Source organism: Artibeus jamaicensis, unplaced genomic scaffold (assembly GCF_021234435.1).
Source record: "Artibeus jamaicensis isolate MK-2021 breed Jamaican fruit bat unplaced genomic scaffold, CSHL_Jam_final contig_415, whole genome shotgun sequence".
NCBI classification, from domain to species: Eukaryota; Metazoa; Chordata; class Mammalia; order Chiroptera; family Phyllostomidae; genus Artibeus; species Artibeus jamaicensis.
The window spans coordinates 31,293,336-31,312,863 of record NW_026521823.1 but is presented as its reverse complement, the minus strand read 5'-3'; the positions used below and the strand labels follow the sequence as shown (position 1 = coordinate 31,312,863).

At 39.7% G+C, this 19,528-nt stretch overlaps 1 long non-coding RNA gene across 1 annotated transcript; it reads right to left on the bottom strand.

The window, feature by feature from the left end:
* Window positions 1–5,492: 5,492 nt before the first annotated feature.
* Window positions 5,493–12,326, bottom strand: LOC119039688 (uncharacterized). The gene is made up of 3 exons (XR_005080656.2): window positions 12,068–12,326; window positions 10,266–10,338; window positions 5,493–6,589 (listed from the first exon to the last, which is right to left on the bottom strand). It is a non-coding gene; the product is annotated as an uncharacterized LOC119039688 (long non-coding RNA).
* Between the last annotated feature and the right edge of the window lie 7,202 nt (window positions 12,327–19,528).

Genomic DNA, 19,528 nt, shown 5'->3' with positions numbered 1-19,528 from the left:
CTGCACTGTAACCTCACTGAATTATTGAACTACCACTTTAACGTTTTCCTGGTAATTTTTTAAAGGTTCATCAGTGTTTCCTTACTCTAGATCCTATCATTATCCAGAACTGGATATGTGTAAGACACCTGTAATTGAGAGTTGAATTCCATGACTGTATAAATGTCCCTTAATTTTTTCTTATAAATAAAATGAATGCAAAGTAATAACCCTATACAAAAAAGTAAAAATTATTTTTGGATGTTATCTTTTTGGAGACAGACTTCCTATCAATAAGTCTTTAAATGAATAAACAGTGTGTTTAAGGTCTTTTATATTTCAATATTTGATCGCCATTTTAAGAAAGCAAAACATTTCTGTAGCAATGAAATGCCTCAAATTCTGTAAAACAAGAAAACCAGAAATTTATTCTGACAGTAATATTAAGTATGGCTGAATTGTTTCACTTGGTACTAACCTGCACATTCCATTTTTAGCTGGAAAAATGTGTAAAATATGTTTCCTCGTATTAAGCAAGGATCAACATACCATGACCAAATCAGTAAAAAACTTACGGCATTAATGCATGCTAAATTAGATTTGAGTTAAAACCTGCCCATCTAATTACCTGTGTATTATGCGTGCCAAATGCACATACTGTATTAAACATTTCCCCTCTGAACTCCAGTGGCACTAACTTTCTGAGCTTTTCATCTACTGTTAGTTACTTCATTTTATTAATTCTAATTTACTCATATGAGACATCTCAAGATCACCTGCAATGTCCTTGAGGGCACACAGCCCTTAGTATAGGGGTATGCCTGTATGTTATTACATATTCTGTCAGTTTATGAATCATCTTTTTTTCCAATGATTCCAGCAATCTGGTGGAGAACAATGGGCCACAAGTAAAAAAGACAAGACAGTGGCTCTGAGGCCATGCACCCATTTCCCAAGCTCACAAAGCAGGAAAACTGGCTGAGTGCTGCCTGACATGTGTCCTGGACGCTTTTTATCACTGTAGGACCCACTGGTGAAGCTCCCAGAACCCACCAGATCACTGCCCCACTCCTGGCTGCCACCCACATCTCCCTTACACACCACACACAATTGTGCACAGGGAGCTTTCTTCTTAACGTCCACTGCCGTTTACAGTCTTTTCTATCCTTTCCATCAAAGCAAGCATAATTTTCAGCCTCAACCTCTAGACAAACTTTGGAGTAAGATACGCAAGAGGGGTGTGTAAATACCTCCTGCAGTGCATCAAAGAATACACACATTGTAAAATAATATTAGGGATGATCTTCAGTTCATTAAACAAATATTTAATTAATTAACATTTAACTTATTGCTGGGCAGAAAACATCAGGTACAGGCCAGACTTACCTTTGGACGTGGCCAAACCACCATCTGCCTGTAATTCCAATGGCTATAAATAACCAAGGCTTGCAGGTCATGAAATCTAAGTGTAACTGTTTTAAGTTAAAAGATAAATTACTTAAATATTTTGTGCTGAATTTCCATTAAAATGCTCATTTCCTCCTTTCTTATCTTCTGTTCTATGGTTGTTTCCTCAGCCATTTTCCTAGTGATCTCAAAGGTTAGTGTTTTGTTCTGCGTGTGGCTGCTTTGAAATAAAAACAAACTTTCGGTACTGTAACAAAATAAAGAGTAAGTTGCTCACTTACCTTTAATGTCTCCAAAGACTCATTCTTCTTTTTGATAAACAACCCAGTTTTAGCCCTGATGGTTCCCTTCCATTCTTAAACTTCACTTCTAATAGTAGTCCCTTCATGTTTCTGTGTTTAAGTGGCTGACGTTTATTTTCTGGCTTCCCATTCTTTTCTTTGAATAACTTGATAGTTGACTGATGTAGTTCTACAAGTTTTTTCTGGAATAGGTTTATACTACTATGAGACTTTCCCATCAGAGAAAATGTTTTGCTCTGACAAGGATGACAATTGGTTATTGTATTTATGAATAATTATTCTTAGAACCTCTATAAACTGGCATGTAAGTAATGCAGGGGGGAACTTAAGTTAATCTGAGTTTGTTCTATTTCTTCTCCCTGAATGGCTAAAAAGTATTTTTCTTAATTTTACTTAAGCTTAGTCTGAATAAAATCCCAAGTAGTAGTGCACAGGGGGAACACAATGTTCTAAAGCAACATTAATTCCAGAAGAGGTGTGGCAGACAGGCCCCCTCCCCCAATGTTTATTCTAATTCTGCAAATAGAGTAATTTATACGGTAAAAGAGAATTAAGATAGCAGAGGGAACTAAGGCTGCTAATCGACTGACCTTAAAATAAGATTAGTCTGGGATATCTGGGTGGGCTCCATGGAATGCTTAAAGTGGAAGAGGGAGGCCATCAGGGTTGAGCTGGCAGAGTTCAGAGCACTGGGGTGTGCAGACTAGACCCACTACTGTTAAGGAATGTAGTGGAGTCTCTAAAAACTGAAAAAGGCAATGGATCCACTCCTAGAGCCTCTAGAAATGTCCAGCTGAGCCCTTAACTTGAACCTGGTGTTACCTGTGTCAAGACTCCTCACCTCGGGAACCATGGGAAAATCTGTGCTGTGCTACAAGAAATGGCAGAGATGAGGACTGCAAAAGGGTAGTTGAAGGCCTCAAGGAAGTGACATTTAAACTGAGCTCTAGAAACTGCTAAATCCATATCAGATGCAGGTGATGAGCATCACAAGCCTGTGAAGATTCTCCCTGCTCTCCTCCCTCCCCTTTCATCTTCTGAAATTATGCTGTTGGGGGCCAGCCAAGACGTATACCCCAACTAGTTTTGCACTTGCAAATATCTTTCCTCTATCCAGTCTACCACCTAGGTACCCTGTGTGCTTTGGGGAGAAAAGCTGTCAGTTACTGATAAACCTGGTGCATAAGGATCAACCCTGAAAATGATCTTATCACTCAGACTAGTTCAAATGGGTGTGAGACCTAAACTTGTCTAAGAGTGAAGCTGAAACTTTAAAAGGGGAAAGAATAAATTGTTTTTGCTGAGCACGAAACTGGGATTGCTTGGACACTTATCTTGCTAAAATAGGAAAGCTGAAGACAATGGGAGAAACTGGTACTTGAAACTAGTTTTCCTCTTAAACTTCACTATGAAGCTCCTTATAGTTCTTTATATCACTATTATATTGCCACACAAGTTTCACATTTTCTTGACCCCTCTTCTATTTTACCTCACCAACTCTTATCAGATTATTTGATCATGTACTTGACAATGATGCTGAGACCTTAAGTCCCTTTGTTTTGCTGTTTAACTGCCACTGAGTCTGCCTCATTCTGGCACTCATGATGGGCATTGCCACTTGTTTATGAGACATACCAAACACCTTTCACGTACAAAGTTACTGTTTTTTAGGTGAATGGGCATAATGAACCAAACATCTTCAAATCCCTGCCTTCCTGGAATGGGGGTGGGGAGGGGGGCAGGGGGCAAGGGCCTCCGATCCTGCACTTTTAAGTCTTCTAAGACTCCACGTGCCTCACTAGTCTTCTGTTAGGAAAAATCACCCAGGGGAAGAATAAAATACGCAGTGAACAAAAGCTACTTTAATGTGACATTCATACAAAAACTGAAACATGATTAAATTATGTAGGTATCCTGAAGGAAATGTCCAAGCTGAGAGTTAAGTGCAGTCATTGAGGACCAAGCCTGCAGAACACTGTGATGGGGACAACGGGAGGCAGGACACATGGAACAGTTCAATGGTTATTGTAGCAAGATGACCCGAGTGGACTGAGGGCTCAAGCAAGGATGTCATTTAAAAAGCAAGGATGTCATTTAAAAAGCAGTCTTTTATGTTGAGACTAACAGTATAACCAAGGGCAGAATCATAAATAGGAAATATTTGGAACATAGCAGAAACTATATCCTTTACATTTAAACTTAGGAATTTTAGGTATCAATTTAAAAATTGTGAGTCTAGTCTCACAATTCTTTTGATGCAGAGTAGACGACTCCTCAGCCAGAATGACTGTTGACAAGTGTGACAACTGCCCTTGGCAAAGAAACCCACACCCAATGCACTAGGTGCTGCCATCAAAACCAAGCTATCATTGGAGCAGCAGTCACCACTGCCTCCAGCTGTGGGTGAAGAAAACCCTGGGGACCCTGCAGAGCAGACTGGCCCTGGCCGGAAGGTCCTGTGTGAAAGCCAGCCAGCTATACTGAGCACGAAATGTCTGTTCTCCAGTCCTAGTTAGGTGTCCCTTCCTTCCACACAAATCCCCAGGTATTGCTTTGTCATCCTGCTTTCCTTCAGCTTATCGTTTTGAACTGTTTATGGCAGCAGTTATACTCTTAAATGCAAACAGATTATCTCGAAATGCTTGTCTTCCTAGCATCCAGCCCTACTCAAGCTCCAAGGATTCTAATGCATCTGGATTAAAGTTCCAGAACACCCAACTAGAATTAGTTACCTTATCTTGTAAATGTACAACCAGGGCAGAATCCCAGCAAGAGTCTTCATTGGAGTGGACCTTTGCATTGAGGGATGTAACTGAACTTGATGCCCTAAGGCCAGTTAATGGCTCAAAGGACGGACATAACTTGCCTCGAATGTAGACAATTGTCATCTGCTTTTGCTAGAAGTCCCCACACCCCCAGTGGTTTTTCCAAGATTACATCCCAACTAAATATGCAAGTGATTCCTTTAACGTTTACCAGTGGAATTCAAAAAGTTGTTTTATTAACTACTTTACAGCACATAATTTTACAAGCAACAGCTACCTGTTCCTTTCCTCTTAAGTGTACATACTCCAAAATTCAGTCTTGATGTAATCATGCAGTTATCAAGAATGGAGACATTGTACTGAACATTTGATTTGGTATCACTGTGCTACTAAAGTCAGGTTTTTATTCACTCCTGTGCCACACCAAACACTTGTCTCACTGGTGACTAAACTTACATTTACACTGTCCTTTGCTTTAGTACTTACTCAAAACTGCACAGGACTGGAACTCATACCCATTTGCTGTCCCTAAGTATATAACCAGAATCTTATTTGTAAAATATTTACCGTGAATTTTCTTGAATATTCATGTTGCTGAACTGTGTTGCTCAGGACATATTCAATGTATTTCAAATACAGCACACCTCCATCAAAGAACATTCAACGCTAATAATCAGAAGATATTTCAGTATTCATTAAAAGGCAGGTGTTGCCCTGGCTGGTGTAGCTCAGTGGATTGAGCGCGGGCCTGCGAAACAGACAATCGCGGTTCGATTCCCAGTCAGGGCACATGCCAGGGTTGCAGGCAGGTTCCCTGCAGGCCAGTTCCCAGCAGGGGACGCACGAAAGGCAACCATACAATGATGTTTCTCTCCCTCTCTCCTTCCCTTCCCCTCTAAAGATAAATAAATAAAATCTTTAAAAAAAAAAAAAAAAAAAGGCAGGTGTTAAAGACTTTTTACACTTTGGTTTCCTCTTAAACTTCAATGTATCAACAGGTTTTAAAAAACAAAAACCAAAATCTTCAACATGTGCACAGTATTCCAGTAAAAGGAGATTCTTCAGACTTAACTAGCTTAATAAAATAGCAAGTGGCTGGATTTTTAGTGCTCATGACCTATAATATACATAAATTAATAAATAATTTATACTTGGGACTTTTCTTAGTAGCCTTTAATACACTAAAAACCCAAATCAAATAAATTCAGGTGTGATATAAGCATGTCAGATTAGAAGTTAACCTTTTAAAAAAAACTGACATAATTTTAATTCAGAGTCCATTTTCCAGTTTTACATCCTTTTTGTACAAGAAATTATGCTTATCTCAATTCAGAGGCAATGGATACTGAACTAAGATAATGCAGGCAAATCACCCTTGGTATTTACACCACCTCCCCAATTACCTCGATGAAGATGTTAGGCACACTTACTGTAACAAAAACAAATGAACAAAAAAACAACAACGAAAACAAACCCAGAGAAACCGTCACAACTAAAAATAACCTTAAAATTTTTATTTCAATATGCTCATTCTGGACAATTTCTTAACAGTTTTAAAATACATAATTTTGTTTACATTAAAGGCACTAAAACTCAAAGAACATGATTAAATCATAAATGCATATTAAAGTAGGCATCTCAATGCTGTGTCTTGGTTCAAATTACTGGGAAAACTAAGCTTTTTAAAACAAATATTTTATGGTCCTAAAATTGATGGGATACCCCCCCAGTTATCCTTTAAAACTCACTAAAGATATTACAGTTTATCAATATTATTACTGACAATACAAAGAATATTTATCAAAACAGAAGTACATTCAGACTTTTAAAGCCACATCTTGAGTAGGCATATTATCTCCAGACACACACCAAGAAGTAAGTCTGTACACTGAGCTCTCCTTACCTTTTCTGCTCAGCCCAGAGGCTCCTAACTTTTCTTAATGCTAGACAAACCACGCCAGGCGGTCACTTACTAACAAGTTATTTCATTAAGTACACATGAACTTTAACATAGCCTTGAATAGCCTTGAATCGTTCTCTAGGCAGCTGCAGGCTGAATCGTCGGGGATCATTCCGTAGGACTTGTCCAGCTATAGGGAAAGCCAAGTCTGGCTTGTTCTGCTTAGACAGTTTTGCCTGTAAAACAAAAATCTCAAGTGTTTAGTAAAATCGCCACTTCCCAAAAGACAATTTGTAAAACCTCAAGTACTTTTCTTTTATAGGCTAGAGGTCTGTACGTACATGCAAAACATGCAAAAGAATAGGAAGAGGTTTATTTTTTCTGAAAGCTTTAAGGCTCTCCAAATCTGAGCTGATGGTCAATACCTTAAGTCTTGAACAATTTCAAGGTTAAAACACTGACAGGCCAGACCCCCTACTCCACCCAGGCCAATTTGTATCTCAAAATGGTGAAATTAATGACCCTTTTATTTGCATAGCCTTTGGTTAGTGTGTCTAAGAAAGTCTTAAGATGCAAGACTACGAAATTTGTCACACATTTTAAAACCAGAAGCAAATAAAAAAATTCCTCCAAAACCTATGTAACCTCAGCCCCACTGAAAACCCCACAAGAAGTTATACACTCTGTTAAGATATTTATACTAGACATTAAGGCTCAGTTAAAAGTCCGATGAAGTTCTAAACACAAGTACTACAGATTCAGCATCTGGGCAGTTACCAATGAAAAATTTTGTTATTAAAATCTGAGTTACATTGTAGCACATTAAAGAAATCATCTGGCAGCTTTCTTACTGCTGTTCCACTTTAAAGAGGTATTTCCTCAAAAACTTCTCCACTTCATTGTGCGGTAGAGGTAAACATAACTTTTTTCACTTATAACCACTGCACACTATTTTGCAGCCTATTATAAATCATGCTATATTATGGAACTTTTAGACATTAAAAAATTGTCAGAAAATAAAACCAAACAGAGCAATTTTTAAGTTTTCTTCAACTTTAAAAGGTTTAAAAATACTTAAGGACAATTAGATCTGTTTTATAAATCGCTGCATAATCCTTAGTATTTTCTCATTCTGAAAATTTACCTTTTAATCTACTATTATATACAGATCTGTAAAACTCTTACCTTTCTATTCAGAGATCCATAATTAAACTCCTTAAATTTCAAGAGGCTTAAATTTTGTCAGACTTCATGTAATGCATTTTAAAAATGTCTTTCCAATTTATCAGGTGGTACAATAAATAAGGTTGTGAAATTTCACATTACCAAAATTCAGCTCAGGTCCAATTTTAACAATTGATCCTTTTAAGTCTGATCATTCTCAAGTAACCCATTTTTCCACACATATGAACCACAGGCTAGAGACAAAATACATGAAAAAAAGAAAAAAAGGGGGGGGGGGCAGAAACACTAGATAAAAACACTATAACTGCTACCTTAGGTTCCATTCCAGTGACAGATAAGCCTAGAACTGTCACAGAAGTCTGGTTTACAAAGGGAGTAGAGAACAAATAGAAAAAAATAAAGTTCTGATTCCCACCCAACTTCTACACTCTTGGCAATAGAGACATGTACACACACAAAATGTTTGTGACTTCACTTAATACCAGCATGTCTTGTTTTCTTATTTTTAAGTCCCAGAAAGCTAAGTCTAAGGATCACTAATAGTTGACACAGTATTAACAATGACAAGAAAACTAGCACATTGCACATTATCAGTTAAAAGTTACACACAATGAACACTAGTACTGGCAAAATATATTTGTTTACTAGGAAAAAAGACAACCCTCTCCCAAATCTAAATTTCATGTTTAAACAATTTCTTCACATACTAATTTAAAACAGAAGTATTTTCACCAGATTTAAACACTTAAAATAATGTAGGAGGCAACATAATTTACTAACTCTTTGTTAAAAACATCCTAAATACTAAGCCCAGAGAAAGCCTAGAAAGAAAGTATATCCTAACTTTACAGATTATTATCATACATTTATTTAAGTAAATTTCCTTTACAGACATAATCATAATGGAATGCTTGAAAACTAAGTAATTTAAAAATATAGTAAAACCTTAGTCAAGTCTGGCACACAACCTCAGAAATAAAATGTTTTAGTACAAAAATACAACATTTGATTCAAGAAGTTTTAAAAAGTTACACTGATTAAATAATTTAAATTACAAAGAACTTTTTAGTACTTTTTAACGCCCCCCCCGAACATTAATAAGTAGAAGTTGAATCTTCAGTAATATTTAATTTTCAAAATCTTCTGGTCACAATCCCCACCAAACTCAACAGGCCGGGACAAGTGCAATACCATACAGAAACACAGCATTGCAACCGATCCCAACCTGTGTAGAAAGGGGTTTGATTTTCCCTTACTTTTCTACAGACTTTTCACTACCACAGTCAGTTTTGCATGGATTTGCACAGCAGAACATCACACAGCTGGATGCAAACCTGCAAAACTAACCATAGAACAGTGTTCAGTAACTGGACAGTTTGACTGGGCGACAGGCCGAGGCTGGAGTTCTACAGCTAGCAGTACTTTAAGTGCTCATAATGCAGTAGATAACTAAACACTACCTGCACTATAAGCACTTTAGTGCTACAGAAGCTGTCACATCAGACACCAGGCAGATTCTACATCGACACAATAAAAGTACACAAAATTAGTAAAAATTACCTGAAGGAAATAGCAGGCCACCATCAGTTTTGCATAGATTTGCACAACTACATTCTTCTTGTAGTGCAACTATGCAAAACTAACAGAGGACTGCAAACAAAAGAATTAAAACACCTATATACTTGCTTGGCTTGGCTTATTGGATGAAAACATAACTTCTTATGCCAGAAGGAGCACTTAGGGCAGTAGATGCTAATCTACTTCACTATCTGCACTAGATGCACCTTAGAACAAAAAGCACTCGAACCAGCAGGCCCTGCGCTGTAAAGCCCACCTTGGCTCCCCGAGGCAGCTGTCACCATAATGCTACAAGTGCCTTCACTGCAGTAGATGCACATATCACTACCTGCACTGTAAGCACTTTGACATTACTCTGACTGGTCACAATCTTCAGTTTTACAAGGTGATGTTCTTTTTATTCCTGCTAAATTTTAAATAAATAATTAGCATAACACCTCAAACTCTTACAAACTATAAAACACAAAATTCAGCATAATCTCTAATAAGAAAGAGAAAACGAGTTTAATTATGCAAACCTGCAAGTTCCATTCAGAAGTACAGACTTTTAAGTTAAAATATTTTTTCATGAGACAATCATAACTAACCATCATTCTAATACTGTAAGTGGTGGCTCTTCACTTGGCCACTTCCAACAGCATACTTAAAAAAAAAATCAAAATCAGACTGCATATGAACAAGAACTAATATAATTTGACTCATGTACCTTTTAGAGGAAATCTTCACATCCACATGGGAGAACACTTTTCTTCTGGCTTTCAATTAGCAAATATGTGGTAAACTATCAAAATTATGGTTCATACTACATTTCAAGTGTAACTGGTTGATCTTATATATTCCACTTAAATATTTTTAAACCTTTAAAACGTATTACAGATTAGATCCATTTTATCATCCAACTTAAAGCAGCTCCAAAATTACACTTTGTAAACTGCATCAGTTTTAAAGATCTATAAGGACATTTGCATTGTACTTTTACTAATATAAAACTTAGCTAACTCATACTGAAGTCATTTCATAGAAAAGGTAAATGAACAAAGTACCTATTTCACTTGTCGAAAACCCAATCCCATCTTAACGATTCAAATAAAAAATCCAAGAGAAATTTATTTTTAAAAAAGAAGTTAAAGAACATTAGAATACACTCACCCACTCGGGAAAACTTCTTTCTCAGCAACTATCCTTAGAAAAGCTTTTGGTGCACTTAGGTCCACGTGTATGGCTGAAATGGGGGGGGGGGCGGTAGGGAAAAAGCACAAATTTACTACAACTGTCCTAACCCAGATTTAAATTTGTTCTCTTCCAATCCTTTATAGCGATCAATTACATCCACTGCAAAACCGAAGAAAGCCAGGCAATACTGTTGGGGTTTAAAAGACCAATGTATAGGTGAAAATTAGTAGGATAATAAAGTTGAAAAACCCACAAGTATTAGATTCACATCTTATTTTAAAAGGCCCTGAAAGGCTGGAGTGTGATCGACAGCAATCTTAAACTCTACTGTACAGCTCCAAAGAGAGGAAAAAGCAGCAGCAAAGGGACTATTCTTCACCACCCCTCCCCCATTCTAGACCTCGTGGCTGCAAGCCGGGATAAAGAGTTGTTTCCCTAACTGATGTGGTCGGGTAGGGATGTTGCTAATATTTTCTTTTGGTGATACTGCTAAAACGAGCCTGCCCTCTCCAGTTCCCGTCTCCTTTGCTCCCGTTTAGGAATAGAAAAGGCAGCATTAACACCGGAGACTGCAAAGTGCCCGCCACGCTCATGGAGCCCGGGCCGGCAGCACATGTCGCACAAGGGGGCCCGCGGCCCTGCGGTTCCCCGCACGGCCGCCAGGGGGCGGTGGGTCAGAGCCAAGTCCTGCCGGACGCGGCAACCACCCCCCTAAACCGTTTCCCGGCGGCAGCCGCGCGGCGACCGGCGGCGCCGAGGCCCGATCGCGGCGAGGACGCGGGCGCGCCGCCCCTCCTTTGTGTCCCCCGGCCCCCCCGAGCCCGGCCCAGAGGGGCGGGGGCTCCGCGACTGCGGTGCCCGTCGCACGCGGCCCGAGGCCTAAGCCGGGAACAATCGGCGGCGGCGCGCAGTCGCCGCCATGTCCCCCGCCCTCACCCCCGCGCAGCCCGCCCCGCAGGAACATGGCGGCGCGGCCGTAGCTCCCGCCGAGCCCAACCGGCCCTCCCGCGCCGCGCTCCCAGGCCAGCAAACGGGTGAAGGCGGCTCCACGCCGTAACCGAGGCCGGCCCCGGCCCGCTCCGCGGACTACGGCCCGGGAAGTTGCGAGCACCGCCCGAAGGTTGCCCACGCGGGTTAACAAAGCCCACGCGGAGTGGGGGTGGCGTCCAGGCCGCGCCGCCCGGACCTCCCGCGCCCTCCGCCCTCTCGCGCACAAAGTTTGGGGGACCCGCGCCCTCCCGCCCACGTCGCGCCGCCCCCCAGCGCGCAGGTACCTCGTGGGCGCGCCCCCTCCCGGCCCGCGGCCTGCCCCATGTGCCGCTGCCGCCGCCGCTTTGTTCTGGAAGCGCTTTAACTCTCGCCCCCGAGAGAAACTTTCCTTACCCTATTACCCCGCGCCCCGTGTGCACCCCGCGCCCTGGAGGGGGCGCGAGCCAAACACGTCCCTTCCCCGAGGGGCCATTGTGTTGGCCGCGCGACCACCCACCCGCCGGAGCGGCCCAGGGAGGGTCCTTGCGGATCCCGGGCGCGGCCGCCGCCACCTTCCACCCTCTTTCCCCGGCCCGGCCCTGCCCCTCCGCCAGCGCGCGTGCTACCAAGGGGGCAGCGAGTCGCGCCTGCCACACGCCGGAGCGGCCAACGGCCCGAGACCCGCCCCGGCCACGCCGCCGCCACGCCGCCCCGGGCTCGTCCGCCCCACCCGTCCGCCCTCCCTCCCTCCAGACCCGGGCTGCACACAACAGGTTTCACTCACTCGGCGGAGGGACAGGCAGACTCACCGGCAGAAGTAGCCGCCACCATCTTCGCCTCGCCCGCCGCGGACTATCGCTCCCGCCTCCCCACCCGCCTCTGCTTTACTACGACTGGAGGCCCCAGCCAGGGGGTGAGGCCGGCTGGCCGGCCCACCCTGTAGAAGGGGCTTCGCGCAGGGCGCGAGCCTCGGAAGCGCGGCGGGGGTCGTCCCCACCCCCTCGGCCTCGCCCGAGGGCGCGAAGTGGCGCGAAGGCGCAGGTCCGGCGGCGGCAGCAGCACCTCGAAAGACCATGTGGGTGAATGAAGGGCGGCGGCTCCCGCCTCAACGTAAATACGGACAAGCCCCACTCCCTCATTAGCATAAAAAACAAAGTACTTCCGACCTCCCCGCCCGCCCGCCAATCACCGCAGGCCCCGCCCACGGCGGCTAGGGCTAGGCGGTCGGGAGAGCGGGAGCCGGGAGCTGCTCGCCGCCCTGCGTTGCCCTTCCCGGGCCGCGCTGCCCACGCCTGGCTCGCCCACCGCCGTCCCCCACGCCGATCGCCCGGCCGGGACACCTCGCGCCACGCCTCCGGCACGCCCTCCGTTAACTAGCTCTGCGCGCTAGCAGATCCCAGCTCCCTTAAGCGCGCCTTACAACCTTCGGGTAGCGCACGCATTTTGCGCTGCTCTCGGAGTCTTGGTCTCCCTGGGACTCGACGTATATGCGGTGCGATGGCCATTGATTACTTTCCTTGCTCTTGATGGATCTTTTTGGGAATTAGGGGCCTGCTTCGTGCCATCCTGAGCAAAGATTCCTCTCACCTCGAAACGGGATTACTCAGTGGAAAGATTGTTTTAGACAGAGATAAATGTATTACAACTGAGAGCGATGAATGCCCAGATCGTTGAAATGTGTTCCTTAACCCGGCAGTGCATAAACCGAAACGCATGCCTGGGCAGAGGTTTCACGGCTGCAGTACCTGATCCTCCCCTCATACCCCGCTGCATTTACTAAGAACTACTGGCTCTCCTTTAGAGAAAGCAGAGCTCGAAAGAATCTCATAAAACAACCACAAAGCTGAGCAAAGGAGCCCACTTCTGGGCACCTCCTTCTTCTACACACTGTGGTTTAGGAAATTCCAGAATTCTCAGAAACAAAATTGTTAAAAGAAGCTAACATTCATAACACTACAAACACAGTAATTTTAAATTGGTTTTAAAGAATTCAGTAAGCACATTGGAAAGCACATAGTACTATTTCGTGATTTTACAAGTCAACTGTAAAAAAACACACATTACCAGAAGATGCCCATAATGTCCAAATGCTAGTTTTGACATTCAAATATTGCTATTCACTATTTTTCTGACTCATTTTACCATGCTTTACTTAAATTCAGTTTTCAAAATAATGATATAAAATGTAATAAATTAACTTTTGTTTTTGCTACTCTTTTATTTTAAGGATCTATTTTCTGCTATTTCCGCTTTACAAATAAAAATACATGGCCAAATCTGAAATTTTACAATATTTAACCTTCCTATATTAGTCATTTATTAGTCTTTTAAAGAGGAAAACTGGTTTGCAATTTTATTAAAAATTTAGTTTACATTACTTTTGGTCAGCATTGACCGTTATGTTAATTTATTTTTCTTCAAAACGTTATCTTCTCCTTTAAATAAGAGAGTCTGGGGAGAAGTGCTTTAAGTGTTCATCACACTCTCTGAATCATGGGAAATCCCACCTAGATGCAGGTTTCTTAGCAGGAGAGAGTTACCTCATAGTTTCTTTCCAATTAAGGTCAACACTGCAATACTCCTAGTTTTTTAAAAAAGCTGTTTTTAAACATCTAACAACATTTCTGTGCATATCTAACACACCAGCAACTGTTTTCTGTGACTATATATGAGAAATTTAGTTCTTAACGTATGCATACTTTACGGTAATCGGGATTTTGGAAGATGTAAATTAACTTAAGAACCTGCTTACTTGGAAATCCCAGAAAGTTTCACAATTAGTAGACTGTGTTTTATTTTTAAAAGATTCACTCATGCTTCCTTTCAAAATTAATGAACTATTGTAAGTAAAATTAGAATAATTGAAAACTTTTCAATCCCAATGAATTTGAAGCTCAGCCATTTTTTTAAGTCCCTCCTAACTAACTAGAAACTCATATTTCTCAATTTCAGGGGCCACAGCTAGATATAATTTATAGCTAAGGTGAAGATTTTGTGGTTACGATTTTGAAGATCAGAAAAATACCAGAACTGATAACAAATGCTTTCTGCAAGCAAAAAATGTATAAATAAATCTATCAAAGTGCCAAAGTAGACACAGAGCCTTAACTAAAACACAAAGGTACTATTTTACACAATTGAGAACATTTTAGATGAAATGAAAGATTCGGTTTAACATCCAAACAGTCCCATGTGACTGTTTATATCACATATAACAAGTAGTAGATAAATATCTGTATTTTTCACTTTTTACTCATATGCTTCAGAGCCGTATAGACATAGAGATTATGAATTGAGAATGTATAAAGAGCTCTTGACTCTATTAATAACATTCAGAATTTTACTCCCTACCTTTTGCTGTCTGACTATGTCAGTGTCGACTATCTTGACTACATTAAATTTTGAAAAGATAGATTCAGTTAAAATATTCTTGTTTTATAGCATAATTATAAGATTTTAAGAAACCAATGAAGCAATAATCATATTCACATTATAGATGTGAAACCTTAATAATGATTCAGGGATCTAAGACAAATATGATTATTAGTATTATCTTAAACCTGTATTTACATACAATTTGAATAGTAATTCAGAGATAGTTTACAAGTTTGCCATTGCAATTAAGTATATTTCATATTTTCATATTTTAACATAGACTCCTATAGTTATTTATTATTTTTCCACAGTATGTAAATTTTATTGGAAAGGGAATAAATGTCAACACCATTTTTACTTTGGAAAATTAACTGGTTATAAATCAACAATATTTTGAACACTTTAGAATAATGTGATCGATGCAAATTTAATGATATGATTTTGGAATTTTTAAAATGTATATTTGCGATGTCTGAAAATTCATAGTCTATTGTAACCATGTTAACTATGTTTTATATTTAGGCTTCTAAAAGTGCTCAATCCAAATTAACAATCATCTATTAAGTGCCTGCTGTTTTTCTGGCACTGGTTGAAGTAATAACAAGGAATAAGACAGAGCCTGTGATAATGTAGACTTCAAGAACTACTGGATATTACTGATTTCCATGAACCTTTCACAAATAAGCCGAAAGATTCTGGTCTTCAGGCTTTTATTTTATTTATTCCAATGTCTAATAAAATAATTCCACTGATGTCTGGTTATTTTCTTTCCTTAGTTAACAGTTTAGGACATTTGCATTGTGTATATGTTATTTGATAATCTGACTTCACATAAATATGTAATTTGCTACACATGGCATTCCAAGGTGGTATTGGTGACAGTGAATTTCTGGTGAACACCAAGATCATGGTCATGCGACCTGGTTGTCCCATCTGTGGTTTGGAAACTAAGTAATTCTAAATTATGGATGGAAAGATGAATAAGTGCCTGGTTATGAACAAAAAAGTTGAAGAATGTGTTTCCTTTCATTGTTTGTAATTTTGAATTCGTCACTGTCGTACTCTGTAGAACCAGATGGAAGTAACTCAGGATTATTTAATGAAGAAAATGAGACAGACTACGTACTATTTGTCACATTAAGAGACAGCTTTTACCCTTAAAGAAATTCGGTATGCATTTATGCTTCTTATATATTTAAAATTGTATGCCTTTTAGAAAACAAATTTAATACATTTCTAATTAAACATGTAAAGGTGATGCATCAATATGATACATTATAGGAAAGCATTTCACTAATTTTCACTTGTTTTTACTAGAAGTATGCAATATCATAATTAGAAGTGGCTTATTTTTTATTTTCATTCTTAATTTAATTCAGAGGTTCTCAAGATAACTGTATTTTACAATTGCCCAAGGAGCCTTTAAAACATGCAAATATCTGGCCTTTATTTGCATGTATTCTAATTTAGTTGCTCAGAAGTAGGATCTGAACGTCGTTTTTTGTTTTTTGTTTTTAATTCCCAGGTCACGTTTATGTTAAATCAGGACTGACGAACAAACTCTGGTACTTAGTTGTTGCCTTAGATCAGCAATTCTTACCCTTTTTCATCTGGTGGCACACATAAACTAATTACTAAAATTCTACACTCCACCAAAAAATACATGTTTTGCTAGCCTGCAAAAATTTAGGTGTAATTTTGATTTACGAAATAATAACAATAGTAATAGTAATTTCCTACCTCTTTTGCTCCAAAGTGACTTTTTAAAAAATTAGGTGCCTGTACTTATGTAAGAAAATTTATGAATTAATCAATTCATAAGAATTCATCAATCCAATGCACCCTTATTATGTAATATGAACAATAAGATGCAACTCTTATATGACCTATATGTTTATGGTGCAAGACAGGGCATTGGCCCTGACAGCTGTTGTCATGTTGACTGTTGTCATTTTTTCATTTGACAACCTATGGCAGTGTTTTTCAACCGATGTGCAAGAAGAATTTTTAAAACATGCAATACCGACAGTTAATTCAGGGATACTCACTCCTTTTGCCTTAGATTGTCAAATAAAAAAATGACAGCAGCCAACACAATAGCTGTCCAGTGTTAATGAATCAAAATTATACCTATGTTTTTTACCACATCATTAAAAATATAGGATATTTTTGGTGTGCTGCAGAATTTTAGTAATTAGTTTGTGTGTGCCATGAGATGAAACAAAGGTTGACAACCGCTGATCTGAGGGATAAGAGGTCAGTGCCCCTGACTAGTCAGGTAATTGCATGTTATAAAAATTCTTGTGACACACTAGTTGAAAATCGTTGTATTAGATGTGTTTCACCAATCAGTATCTTGGAATAGTTTACCTTACTTGGGGCTTTATGTCAGTATCTGTTCACTTTGCATGTGTGCATTATTAATACACACAGAAAAACCAAAAGAAACTGACCTGGGGTATTCTAAATCCTTCACCAAGGAGTTATAAACATAAAGATTCAAAAAAAGAAATCTTCAGAAATAATTTTGAAAAAACTTATGTATGTTAACTATACCTACCTTGGTTTATAAGGCAGATTGGAGACTTTAGTGTGGCATTATTTATATTTTCCGCTACCTGGACTTGAATTTTAATTTAACTAAGAAATCTACTTAACAATGAAAAAGCATTCCAAATGTGGATTGTTGTATTTGAGAAAAAATTTCTTTACCAGACATATCTAGACATGATTTGATTGTTTTCTCAATCACTTGGCAGAAAGAAAAGGTATAAAGAGATCATCTGGATCTTCTATAAAATTCCCAAAAGAATGAAAGACAGACAAGAGGAATATGGTTCCAGTAGGAGAAATGACCAAATATTAATGTTTTTAACCAATCTTATTTAATTTTCTAAATGCTTCTTAGAGTTGTATATTCTTGCTTTCAAATATAGGCTTTAACTTCAGTTTATACCAGAGGAAACAAGTTAATTTAGCCTATCATCTAGGTCTATTTTGCTAGCTAATAGTTCTAGAAACGACTTAAGATACTGGTTATATGAGGTCTGTAGAGAAGGTATCCAACCATGTAATATGAAAAATAGAGACATTTTTTGCAGATGATACAAGACACAAGAAACATTGTACATAGGTCAATGATGCCTCAATCCCTTTCAAAGTAGGCACCTTGGGACCTCACACAATTTCTCCCACTTGCCATTAGCTGCCCCATCTAATATTCCTGAATCTCATGGATGGTCTGAAATCTCTTCCGTTTCAAAGATGATTTTAGTTTTGAGAAAAGCCAAAAGTTGCAAGGAACCAAATCTGGGTTGCAGAGGGCTGAGTCCCCTGGGTGATTTGATGTTTTGCCCAAAAGATCTGCACAAGATGTGATATACAGGTGGGCACATTGTTGCGATGAAGCTGCCAATCACCAGTTGTCCATAGCCGCAGCCTCCTGAATCATCTGAATAGTTTTCATGGAGGAATGTTCAAGCTTAATGCAAACTGCGATGCAGATACATTGCTCTGCTCACTCAGTCATTTTGAGTGTGATAGCCACACAGTGAACATGCTCACTCACAACAGTATGTATCACCCCCACTAACCAATACAACGAAGTTGTCATTGTTCACACATGCGCACTGCAGTCCACTCGCCTTGGCTGCCAGGTTATATCAATGTCCTACAAACCGTTCTTGTTATATAAACAATGGTTGGATTTTTTCTGGACAGACTTCATATAATTACCTCTAAGACTAGTTAGAATAATATAAATTTCACAACTGTCATATTATTTTTAAAAACTACACTTGAACAACTTTACATTCAGGCTCAGTGTTTTGGATATATAAAAGTGATAAAATTATCTTTCTTTTATGGAAATTTTAATTGAATATATGAATTATAATTATGAATAAATAATTTGATTTTCTAAAGTCACTTAAAAGGTTGGATGACAGTGTTCAGACTGAACACTTGTGATAGTATAACTGCTATATATTTTTTAATTTTTTAAAAAATATTTTATTTCTTAGCATGGGGAAGGGAGAGGGAATGAGAGGGAGAGAAACATCAATATGTGGTTGCCTCTCACACCCACCCCGGGGGCCTGGCCTGTAACTTAGGCATGTGCCCTGACTGGGAATTGAACCGAGGACCCTTTGATTTGCAGACCGGCACTCAACCACTGAGCCACACCAGGGCTCCAACTGCCATATTTTTATAAGTGCTCAAAGAAGATAAACCAATACAATTATAAAAACATAGAAGTATTATTTACATGAGACTTACAATAAAGGTGGTACATTTTTCAAAAATCCTGCAAAGCAGTGCACCCTCGCTCCCTTAAAATGCCAGTTCATTAAGCCTTTCCAATATCCAGGCAGTAAGCTTTAATATTTATATTAGTGTATTTTTCACACACCACTGTTCAAAACAAGGAAATACGTTACAAAGTTTTGGTCAGGTTAAACCAAAACTGAATTGGAGCAAACAATGACATTTCTATGTCTGAAATGATAAAAGTGTAAGAGCCTATTAAAAACATTACAAAGAGTGAGGAGGACTCCACACTGCAACTATCCAAAGAGAAACCAGCACGCACATGAGCCCCAGAAATCATCCTTGAACATGTGAATGATATTCTTTGTTTTCTGAAAATACATGCGTGAATGTGTTGTGGTAGCAGCAAGACCAGCTATGTCGGACACGTTTGTTTATAGGAATTTCTCAAAATTCCATGGGTGTAAATTTAAAAGCAAATAATATATGTGCCCAATATTAAAATTTGCTTGCAAGACATTTAGAGCAAATTTTTCTGCTTCTCTCATGGTAGCTGTTATTGGGAGCTTCAAGTAAAATTAATGCAGGAGAATGTTTAAAGCCAAGTCAAGATACAAGGGACGAGG